At 43.2% G+C, this 12,538-nt stretch overlaps 1 protein-coding gene across 9 annotated transcripts in view; it reads left to right on the top strand.

Annotated features, from left to right (window-relative positions):
* The window catches only part of NSD2 (nuclear receptor binding SET domain protein 2), a 102,490-nt gene that overhangs the window by 17,365 nt on the left and 72,587 nt on the right, over positions 1-12,538 (top strand). For 8 of the 9 annotated variants that reach the window (XR_010606183.1, XM_065634926.1, XM_065634923.1 and 5 more), the window contains exon 1: positions 8,347-8,476. The exons of the other annotated variant lie outside the window; for it this stretch is intronic. The gene's annotated coding sequence lies outside the window, so the exon portion shown is untranslated. Of the gene's footprint in view, positions 1-8,346; positions 8,477-12,538 lie in introns of those variants that run through there. 9 annotated transcript variants of the gene reach the window in all.

Genomic DNA, 12,538 nt, shown 5'->3' with positions numbered 1-12,538 from the left:
GTAATCATACAGAGATGGGATGCTTATAGTTCAAAAGGCATTCATCTTTCAAACTCCAGAGTGCTTGTCTACCTGGCACATACTCATGAGTGTTCAAAAACCTTGCAAAAAACATGGTTCTTACGTTCAGAAGACACCATTATTTAACATTTATATTTCAATATTGCTTACAGGACACCTACATGCCAAGGGCTCCTGTTCTGGCGCCACACAAACATGTAAGACTTAAGTCTCTGCCCTTTAGAGTTTTTAAAAGGCAAATATAGTTGGGTCATAAATCCTTAAAGTTATTTATGACTTCGCATACAATTAATTTGCCTACAATGCCAGGAAAGAGAAATGGAAGAATAAGGTAACTTATTTGAGCTGACCTATAAATTAATTCTCACAAGCCACAGTACATTTTTTAAATTAATATTGACCGCTATCAAAGTGGGATTCTGTGCTAAGACCTGAGCTGTTCAAACACTACTCTTGGGTAAGTGTTTCCCACTGAATCAATGACTTCTTTATGTTCTTTCCTGAATCAGCCAGGCCCAGCAACTGTCCCGGTGTGGGCATATCCATAGACCTTTCAAGAGGCCTAGTCACTGTGTTTATATTGCATTGTAAAAAGCATTTCCAAAGTGTCCTTCAGGTTTCTATTTGCTGTTCGTACAGTCAGCAAACTGGTAAACCCTGAGCGTACCTCCTGATGTGTTGGACTGTTAGGATGGCCTCAGGCAGATGAGGACAGGAGGCCGTGCAGCAGAAGCTCCCCAGCCCAAGGTTCTGAAGCAGGAGCTTGTGATCCATTCATGAAGGGAGTTAGTTTACCTCTGCGTGCCAAGCAAAGAACTGCAGCAGTGCCCGAGCTGAATCACAGGCATATCGGATGTCCCAGCCTCAGAGGTGCCAACAGCAATCAGGGAGGGCAATATATGGCTGGAGAGGCAGCGTGTGTGTATGGAGGGCGGGGATCACAGGTCCAATTTTAACTAACCAGCAAAAGTCCGATGAAGTTCTTTAATGTATCGTGAGGGAGATGTCCATAACAGGCCTGCTGCCTGCCTGTAAAAATCCTTGAGGACAGGTTAAAGGCAAATCAGGGATCATGTGAAAATGCATGCAGCTATTCCTTCCTGCAGGTTTAGACCAGACTCCACACAGGCACTGGGGATCAGAGCTGTATTAAAACATATAGGATTGTGGCTGCAAAGAGACAACTCATTTACATAACGCTAAGTACATATATTTGCCAGTGACTCCAAATATAAGTCAAATGTAACAGTTTACAAGTGTACATGAAATAAGGAACACATGTAGAATGTCCATTCAAGACTGCATGCTGTGGCCAAGCATTTAGCTGCACTGTGAAGGCCTCGATGTCAGATCACTGGAGGGAAGGCTGGGGTTCGGGATTCTGGTATTTTAGGTGAGCTGCGTGCTGGGAGTGGTGTACTTTCAGTCAGGTGCAAAATTACCTTTTCTAGCCCCTATAAAGGACTTCCGGGGCGAGACAGAAGTTGGGGATTTGAAATACAGGTTAGACTCCCAAATTCCGAGTGCCATTTAAATGCCTATCTCCTCCTTTGGACCAGTGCAAATGATTTATTCCTGCCTTGAAGAACCAGTTCAAACCCAAAAGATGCAGATAACCTCAGCCCTTCAGCAAATACCACATGCCCAGTTGCTGTAGCAATTGCAAAAGGAGTGTCCAACACATGGTGTGGTGGCTTGTGCTCATGGGGATGATGCTGTTATTAGTGCAGTGGTACTACAACCAGTGTGAGACAACAGAGAGTGGGTGAATCTTCACATAGCCTCTCTCCTACACACTGGCCAAGCCCAACACCTCTTCTCAGCTGAGTACATCCTTCATTTGAATCACAGTTTAGTTCAGCTGCTGTAAATGCAGCCAAGACAGTCCAATGTTTTTTCTACTGTACGTAAACTGGATGCAGATTTGGCACTGGAGCCAGAAATGCCGCAGTAGGATCACTCTTGCGTACAGGGTTGAGTTGCTGACAGTGAACCACGGTCTGACTCTGCAGGCAGCCCAGCAGCCACGTTTCGCTCCCTGCCACGGCTCGTTCGCCAAGCAAGGGCATCTCGGAAAATGCCTGCGCTGATTTGCAAAGTGTAAGCTCTGGCTCATTAACAATAACTGAAGCGAACAAATATAGCTTAGAGGAGCAAGCATATCAAGCCCAAGAAGAGTGTAAGAACGTGGTAAAATGTGCAAGAAACACATCCTACTCCTTTCGGTTTTCACAGCAGAAACAGCACAGGTGATAATTTAGCAGTTAGGCCTGCATTTGCAAACCTGCTCATTGTACACCGCGAATCCAGTTGTTTCAGCCCTCATTTGTCAAGTACATTTGCACATACTCAACACCAATATAAAACAAGTGCTAGGCATCTTATATAAAAGTCTCCAAACAATTATCAGTGGATAGTTCTGAAAATGTCTGTCACAAGCATTTTTCTCAAGGCATATATACCAAGTAAATGGGATATGATCACAGCTACAGTTTCTCAGCACAGGAAATTGCCAGCCACCAACATAATTAGAAACAGTTCATATGATCAAATTAATCATTCAAAAAAGAGCAATTACTGTTAACAGAATAATGGCATGCCTTAAAAAAGAATGAAATTAACCTTTAGGACCGACATGGTTACCCTCACCATTCTGTACTGAGGCAGCAAAGATTAATATATGTGCAAAATAAAACACTGCATTAGCATCTGCTGAAAACAGAAGTAGCATTATCTATCTGGCCTATTCAACCCTTAACAAACTTTGTTCTTTGGCACTGGCATAGAATGGAAATATCAATAGTCACTTCTCTGCCAAAATGGGAAAAAACCCCACCAACAACACACCAACCTCCCTGCACGCGCGCACACACAAAAACCCCCCCCCCACAACTTCGAGACTTCCATTGCTGTATAACTAACTACATTATGTTTATCACTGAACAATAACTATATGAAGATTAAGCATAATTCAGTCATTTGAAATGCAGTAGAACTAACATTCAAACCTACATTACAGCTCCTCAAAAGCTAAGAGTTATGGAGTTAAGCTTTAGCCTTAACATGCTAAGATCTAGAAATGCATAGCAAACATATTCCAAAACAACTGTAGTTTTGCTCTGTAGAGCTAAACATTAATTCTGATTATGAATGTATTTCCGTATTTGTACTTCTAAATGAGATTAAATTTATGTTTATAAACACAGTAACATACTATGCTATCAATAGATAGAAGAGTTAATGTGTTTTGAATCCTCAAGCTGTGTGTTTCTACATAGATTAGATTTATTTTATTCTGAATGTCAGCGATGTTTAAATTAAGTCATACTGATGTTGCAGATAATGAGAGACATATAACTTCCATAGATAAATTTATTAGTGCACTGAAGTTACTTATACCAGGCTGGAGCATGTTAGCTGCTTGAAACTGGTATACAGCTGGTTTTTATCATCCCAACACTGGAAAACAGCAGGGAAATGCTCCTCAGTTTTCCTTTCTCCTGGCCTCTGCCGTCCCCTGAAGCTGTATCCCACTCCCTCTTGTCTTCAACTTTCCTCTTCCTTTTGCTCCCTCAATGACACTTCCCTTCCTTCTGCTCAGCACAAATGATACAAACACAAATAGCTATTTGTGAGAAAAGTGACATTTACTCCATTCTTCTCCTAACTGAAAATGTAGCTGGTAAACAGTCTGATGTATAACACACAGTATGAAGAAGATTCACATTTAACTGTATATTTTCATCAAGACTATAATTTCTCACTCAGAACAGCATTTAAACTATAAGCTACAGTTGCACTTAAGACATCTTGTATTTGGACAGAGGCTAATTCTGTTTGAAATTCTCAAAGCAGATTTTTTTTTCCCAAAGAATCAACTTTCAATTAAAAAATACTATTACTCCATTTTTATATGAGATTACACAAAACATACAAAAAGTCTGAAAAGCCTGTACCTTCTCATTTTCAAGTTCTTTTAACAATTCTAATACAAAATGCTGAATTTTTAAATAATGATTTTCAACAAGCTTTCATTCAAATTAATTAACATACGTGTAGGTTCTCAAGAACACATTTAGTACTGTACTTTTAGGTTGACTATGCTACGTTTAATATAGAATATTTTGAAATGCTGATTTAAATTTTATACTTCATTCTTTCTTTAATTCCACATCAGCAGCTTGCTGTCTCCATATTAAATGGCATGCAATACATTGCATAGCCAAAGACATAAACAGAAACACACCGATCAAGATTTTTCTTAACAGTGGCGATGACAATCAGACTGACATGCTGAGGGATCAGTGGCTCTGTCTAGCTATACCTAACATAGCTAAGGAAGGTTCAGACAGGGTTCAGACAGGTTAGAAACAACGATTACTCACAGTTAATCCGAAGAAATAACACGGACTGCTGGCCAAAGTCAGCACTCAGGTGATGGGTTGCCAGCTGACAGCATGAGAGTAATGGTGATATGAGGGACAATGCTGGGAAGATATCTCTGCATCAGCACTACAACAGAACAGGACAATGGGCAGCATTAACTTTTCCAGCGTATTCATGTTTTGAAGAACTACAATGTCTTCAGTGTTAAACCCTAATAGTTGGAAGTCTGTGAAACAAGAAAAACCTACATTTGTAGATTCTCTATGGCCTAGTACAGTCCTCATCTAATTAAGCACCTGTGGCACAACAAACACTGAGGAAAAAATTATTCACAGAAAGGGTTGTCAGGCATTGGAACAGGCTGCCCAGGGAAGTGGTGGAGTCACCGTTCCTGGTGGTGTTTAAAAGGCATTTAGACAAAGTTCTTAGGGACATGGTTTAGTGCTAGAGTTAGGTTATGGTTGGACTCAGTGATCCTGAGGGTCTCTTCCAACCAAAATGATTCTATGTCATGCTGTGATGCTGTATAACTAACTTGGGAATATCTGATTAGCCCATCAACTGCACTCATGTAACTTCAATTTAACTCTAGTTGTAGTTACGTTCACATTGCCACCATTATTATCTGCATTCAGGAAAAATATTTACTAAACAATGCTGAAGCAAAAATAAAAAGGGATACAAGGAATTTAGAAAGCAAATCAATCCTTCTGATCCATACAGGAGAAAAATGTAAACATGAAGCTCCTGCCACAAACATCTATAGTGAAATTAAACATGCTTGCTAATTGCACCATCATTACAATTGGTCTTTGCCAGGAGAAAGGCGACACTTTAGCACAGAGACTGCTGATCTCCGTTATTTCCAACAGCCAGAAGTGCCCCAAAATGTGCCCCATCCCCTTGTTAACAGGGCTGACCAAACTCTCCAGGGAGAGAGTTCTGCACTGTTGCATGGAGTAGTGCCACGCACGTACAATTTGTTTCCGAGCTCTGCCCAACGCAGTGAAACTACAGCAACTGCATTGTAGGCCTGAGCTTTTCTGGCACTGTCTGTCCCTGTGGTGACAACAAAAATCTTCCTTCAGCTTCAGAATTTCAGCATATCCAAACATATGCCTAAGGTCGGGGCACTGACTACCGTTATTGCTGAATAAATGATCTTGGAAAAAAGTGTTTAAATTGTAAATTATCTTTCAGCCTCGTAACTAATAGATAATCTCTACAATATTTAAATGTTCCTAGAACAATATGTAACCGCGACATTTATTTAAATTCCTTTATTGAGTTAAACAGTGGGATATTGATCTGGATACTATTTCTTAACACAATATACCCATAAAAGTTGAATGTAAGGAGCAATGAAATTTTAAATACCAAATGAAACAGGAGTCGTTAATAAATGAATACTATTAGCTTCTCTAGTTATGTGTCTTCTGGTTTCAATGACTTATTCAGCTATACAAGAAACATCAAAATATTAAAAAAAATTGACCAATTCAAAATCAGAAGAAAATGTAATGAAAGAGAATAAAAGCTCCAAGAAGTTCAGTCTAGAAATTTGCAACTACTAAAAACAGATTAGGAGACATTTACTTCAACTGTTTCAAAGGCATCACTCAAGTGTTATTTGTCAACACAAGCTCATTCTGCACTGTATGGGCATTTACCCCATCAAAAGTCAAAACTTTTTTGAACTCAGTTTTCAGAAGTGTAAGATATAACTACATCCACTTGCAAAGAACCTGTCTCTTTGCATACTGCAGTGGAAAAATTGAGACCTTTTTATTATCATGATATGAGCTCAAGGAAACACAACTGCTTTTGAAATTTAAAGAAAAACCTGCGCATGTAGTTTCTGTTTAAATGGGTCACGACACTGGAGAAGTTTGCACCAGTGTCTATGTACAGTATAAACTGGTGCTATTCCAGTTAAAGGTGTTAGCTCCCAGTATAAGCTTACCTGTAAATTTGCATGGTGAGTCTATCAGGAGGTAATTACATGGTTGCAAATCTTAGTAGCATAGACAAGGCCAATGATCCATAGGAGCTGAAAGGGCTGAGGAAGATTTGTTGTCACCTTGACCATGATAGCAAAATCCCTCCATTTAAATCTTAACCAACTGACAGAGAAGGCAAACATAGGAACCACATTATCTGGAGGATCTTATGCATTAGTAGTAAGTAGAGAATAAAAATATGCTTCTCTTTTATAAGTCATATGTGGAGATGGATTTGTATCATTGAGTTTGAACAAAGAATTTATTTCCAAGAAAAAGTAGATAGCAAAACAACAGGATTTGCATCCTTCTATTTATTTGTATTGATAATGGTGTCTCTATTTTTAATTAGAAGACACTTTCTTTTCCTGTAGATGCATATAACTGAACTTTAGAAAGGAAGCTGGAAGATAAAAGTGTCATGACTCTTAATTCAAATTAGCTATTTTCAGTTGTGATGGCACTTTATCTTTTTCTTTAATGCTGTAAATACTGACATTCCAAAGATAAATCTTGCTTGTCTAACACCTTAAAGATAGTGTATTTTTTTTTTTTTCAGAAGGGCTGTAAAACAAGTTAAGGTACCTTTATCACTACAGACAGTTTTCCTTCAGCTACCTTGAGATTAAAGTTCTAATCAGCTGATGATTAGGTTTTTCATTACTAAGTAATTAACACTAAGCTTGCACTGCTCGACTCTTAACTGCCACGCTAAGGTGCGCCCACCATTAAACACATATAGGAACACTGACAAACTTTAACATATAAAAGTAAATTAATGATTATGTAAAAAAATATATATACCCAAGCCTTTCTGTAACAGATGGCATCATCCTGAGAGTACAATGCCGGTGTGCTCCCCTCTTCTATTATAGTCTGTTTACCTTTCATAGGAGTTGCGTTAGGCCCTTAGAGACCAGGTTGACACAGTATCCATAGCACCCAGGGACAGTGTTCTCCACCTTGTGCAGAAAACACAGGTTCTCAGAGCTCCACAAATCAATTGAAAGCTCTCACGAATTAGCCACTACCTGCTTTACGTTTTCTGCTCTGCGATGGTTCACGAGAATATTTGTTCCTGCTGTAACATGACAGATATTTAACGATTTGGCCTAAAAAACCAAAAAACCAAGCTGTTCTTTCAATTGGCAAATTGCAAGCACGTGTTATTATTTTGATGCTTTAAAAAAAAAAAACAAAAGTCAAACAAACAAAACCCAAAACCAAACCAAAGAAAAACAAACAAACAAACCAGCCCCCACCAAACCAAACAAAAAACACCAGGCCATACTTCCAGAAGAGACGGCCCTGGTAATTCGCAGCCAGGCACACGCGGGTTCTTACAGCCACCTGACAGCCTCAGAATTGGGTGCAGTTGTACAGAAAGTCGAAACATTTGGCTTAAATCAGCTTTTTCGGAGCGGCTGCTGGGGCCATCGGGTGACGAGGGCACGGTCACCCAGCTGGTGTCTCTGTGCCTAAGCGGGGGATAAATAAAAATATAAAAATATGTTTAAAATAATTGTTTTCCACCGACCTCTGCGGGGCTTCGACGCGCTCTCGCCCACCTGAGGATGCCGCCGCGGCGAGCCAGGCCCCCCCTGAGCGGGCCGGGCCCCACACAGCTCCCGCCTTCGGCCCCTCCTCGCCCCGTGGCCTTCCCTCCCCTGGCACCCGGCCCGCCCTCCTCTTCCTCCCCGCCGCCGGCTGCGGTGCTGTCAGGGCGGGCGAGCCCCAGAGCGCCGGGCCCGCTCCCGCCGGCGGCGCGGCCGAGACTGGAACTGGCGCTGCTCCCGGCCGCGCGTGCGGGCGGCTCCGTGCGGGGGGATTTGAAACAGCCGCTCCAGGGGCAGCGCAGCGGCGGCGGCCAATCAGCGGCCCGGATTTTTCGCGCTGGTTCTGGCCGGAGGAGGGGGCGGGGCCGCCGCGCAGGATCGCCGGAGCCGCCGCCGTTGCCGCCGCCGCCGCTGTTGCCGTGTCGCCTCAGCTCCCGCCGCCGCTCCCCGGCACCGAGCTACCGCCGCCGCCTCCGCCCGGCTCCTGGGGGAGAAGGATGCGCTAGGGCACAGGTCAGTAGGCCGGGAGCGCGGCTGGCTTCTCCCCCCGCCCGCGCCTCCCCGGGGAAGGGAGGAGGCACCCGGGGCACGTTCCCGCAGGCCCCGGGCGGGGAGGCGGGAGCGGCGGCGGCGAGGCTCCGTGGCCCGCGGGGATGCTGCCGCTCGGTCCCGCGGCCGCCGGGAGCCCCCCTCTCGGGCTGGGACCGCGGGCCCTGCCCGGCAGAGCGCTGTGGGGGCCGGGGGTCCCGTCGTGGGGCATCCGCTCCCGCCTTCCCCTGGGGACTCCCCCTCCGCCGGGGCTCCGCTCCCCTCAAACTTACCGCCCCTGCCCGGGCAGCCCGCAGCTCCCGTTTCCCCCATCCCCAGAGAAGGGCGCTTTTTTTTTTTTTTTTTTTTTGTTCGCTCCCCCTTCTCTCTCCCCCTCCCTCCCCCCCCGCTACCTGGCGCTCGCTGTGGGGCCGCCGGCCCCCTCGTCACCCTCCGCTCACCCCCCCTTCCCCATCGGAGGCTGCCGCAGGATTTGTGCTGCCGGCTGGGCCTGACTCTTGGGTGGCGGAGGAGCGGAAAGGAGCGATGCCGGAGTCCCGGCTGTTGCAGCTTCATCCTTTCCCTCCCTCCCTGCCCTCCTCCTCCTCCTCCCCGGCGCTGCGGGGGGTCGGGGGCAGCATAAAGGGGTAAGGAAGAGGTGCTCACCCGTCCCACCTCCCTCCCCCGGGGAGGGGGGAATCAATCAGTGCAAATCAGAAAGAAAACCGGAGGAGCTGGGGAAGCGATGGAGAGGGAAAAAAAAAAAAAAAAAGCCTCCCCCAGGGTTTAAACCGCCTCCTTAAGGGGTGAGGTGGCTGCAAATGCCCCCCCGCCCCGTGGCGCTGGGGGTGTGGGGAGGTGGAGGCTGCTCTTGCCCCTTCCCTCTGGGTAGGACCGGGATTATACGGCAGCAGGAGTGAATGTAACTCTGGATATGTATGGAGGGGGAAGCCATGTTTGATTTATTCCTCCACTAAACCCTGGTGTGATGTTCCTTCTACTTACACCCTTCTGCAGTCCACCCTGGACCTGTATGGGAGGAGAGCCTTGTTAGGGGAGCGGAAAAGAAAACATTCCCGCGAAGGCGGACGGGCTCGTTGGCTCAATCTTCATTAAGGATAAGAGGATAGGGCTCTTGTAACTTGAATTGATATTTGTGTGGTAAAAGAGCCTGGGGAACTTGTATTCCCAAGGCCATAGTTACAGCTCATCCGCTGTGGCTTTACCGCTCTGGGGGCGGAGGAGGGAATTTGCCACACTTCTTGAACATATTTATACTTGCTTCTTGCTTTTGTGTGTGTTTTTTTTTTTAATATGTCGGCTGAAAGGAGGAGTAAATACTAGTAGAAGTACAGAGGCAGTAAACACTGTATTTAAACAGATTTCAGATAAAATGGGCCTCTTGCTAACAGGCATTAAACAGGCGAGAGGCTGGTATCAGTCATTGCCCATGTATTTTGTGTGCGTGAATGGTTTCCTTATTGGCATTTGCATTAAAATTGGTTCATACTGATTCTTAAATTCAGGAGCTAGTGCTGCCGGCGCTGAGTAAGCTAAACGAAGTCTGCTTAAAAAAAAAAAAAGGAATATATGTTTGGCGTTTAGCCTTTTCAGACATCTAAGGAAGGTAACTGTAAGCACTGTAGGGTGGCAATGAAGTTTGTAATAGATTTTGCAAAGAGTCCTTGCTGGTGGTTTATGTGGACATATATATGCTTACTAAAATTCCTTAAACCTGGAATGGGTGGCTTCAGCTGCAAGAATAAATTGGTTCTTCACCAGAATGTTCATATGTTAGTAGAATTTCTGTGAATTTATCCCTGAGGCTATTATTTGCTTGTTTTGCTGTGGGAATTTTGCTCAGGAAATGCAGCATATCAACCTTAATGAACTCCTCAATTTCACAGTGTGGTATTATTTGGCTGTTGGATGTAATCATTGAATAAAACCGCTGTTTTGCAGGACTACTCAGGGCTCAGTACTTACAGTATGTGCAATTTTTGGTTATGCCAGTAAGCATTTATATCCCATATATTAAAGCATGCTGAGATTTTCATCTAGTATGCAGCCATCAGAAAATATGACAGCTTTTTCAGTATTTGAATATAAAAGCGCTGGATATTCCTGGAGACTATATGGCAAGTTCTTGTGACCGTTATAGGAGTATCCACCCTCATACATACTCAGAAAAATTTGCATATTAAAAGAACAGTAAAACCTACTAATTTATCAAATATTATTTGAAAAATGTCAGAAGAAACTAGGTCATTATACTTTAAAGGTGTAGATTTAAAGTAGCTTAGAAAATGGAAGTTAAATGTAAAATATATTTCCTTTTAGTTCAATATGAATCCAACAAATGGCTAGTAAGAATTAAAAAAAATGGGTTTAATATCTGTAGGGCTACGTGCTTTTTTCTGAAACCAGTGGTTGTTTTGCAGGTGAGACTATTGCATTTAAATTACTGCCTGCATGCAATAGAGTAGATATTACAAGAAAAACACCACCACTTTGTTTTAGACTAGGAGCAAAAAGATTGTGGAGGAGGTTGCTTTCTAATATTTGGGCAGTGAAATTGATGCGTAAGGATATACAAACCTGCATGCGTGTATATGTTTTAATATATATTCATCTGTGTCCAAAACATTACACTAACAAAGTGGCAAAGGAACGGAAAGAAGGGATTGTTTTTCAGTGTCCTATTGTTTGTGGCCCATTCACCTCTCACTTTTGCACTGAGGCTGCTTTTTGTTCCACCGGTGTCAGTGTGTTTCCCAGGCGAGGCCTTATTTCTCCAAACTGATAAATGCTTGTCTTTCCCTGTGGTCGATTAAAGCCGATCGACTGCATTGGGACTCCATGCAGATGTGACGGTTCACCTGCTCTGGTCAGATTACCGGATTGAGGATGTAGTTTACGATGAAGAGAAGATAGAAGCACAATTCTTGCAGCGTTTCGGTCACCTCTAGTCACTCCTGCTTACATAACTACAAGGCGTCTCTTAGGTTTTAAGCGCAAAAGATGGTTGAGTGCATGAAAATGGGAAATATTTTCTGTGTAGAACAAGGTAAAGCACCTCACTTTTTTTCTGGGGAAAACATTTTCACCTTTCCTCAAGAGCACTGTGCTGCACAATGGGAAACATCCACTAAATGGTGTTGCTGAAAACAACAGATACTCTGACATTCAGTAATTAAACATCAATAAAGCAATGCTTGGTGGGACTAATAATGCGGTACATGATGATGACTGCATGTTTTAATACTATATTTGTGGCTATACTGTTTGAGCTTTTTCCTTACTTTTCTGCAAAGACAAATGAAATGGCCTTGGGGTTGAGTAAATGTGATAAATCTGGTGTAATTCCTGAATCTAGCCTTTGGAGGAAGGAAGAATGGAGATACTGAAGTGGATAAGTAGGTCTGTGTTTCTAGGAAGCATCGCTTGCCAGTTAGGATGTATCTTTGAGAAATGTCTTCACTGAGGATGTGCTATAGTCTTGGTGGTGTAAATGAGAAGGTGGAGATGGAATATGGCACCAGGATAAGCGGTCAGGTGGTGAAGTGGAGAGAGAAAATAATTTCCTATCAGAGCTTGTCATAGGAATCCAAATTTCATTTGGTGCTTAATTGTGGAGGACTTGGGAGAAAGGGTGAGGAGAGCCTTGTTGATGTGCCAGTGGTCGCCCTGCAGCTTGTAAATCCATGTAGCTGGTTGAATGGGTCAACTGTTTTATAAAATTAATGGTTATTTGGAAGACTTTGGTTCTGGGAACATTTTTTGAATGAAAAGAGAGAAACTAGCTAAATTCATCCTTCGCTACACCTTCAAATTAGCTTCTCTATGACCTGCAGTCATTGGAGGTAATAAGAAGGCAATAGATTTACTTTTTTTTCTTTTAGTTTACACTGACAGAAATTACGAAAGTCATATGTCAAGTGCTATTTTTAATGTTTTTTATCAAGTCAATGGTGTCCAGCATAGTTATTTTATATTTTCTAGCATCAGCTGGAAGGGAAGTTTTAGAACATGTTATAAGGGAAACTT

Source organism: Caloenas nicobarica, chromosome 4, assembly GCF_036013445.1.
Source record: "Caloenas nicobarica isolate bCalNic1 chromosome 4, bCalNic1.hap1, whole genome shotgun sequence".
Lineage (NCBI taxonomy): Eukaryota > Metazoa > Chordata > Aves > Columbiformes > Columbidae > Caloenas > Caloenas nicobarica.
Note: the sequence above shows the minus strand (reverse complement) of the source record. Positions and strands in the feature narration are given on the sequence as shown.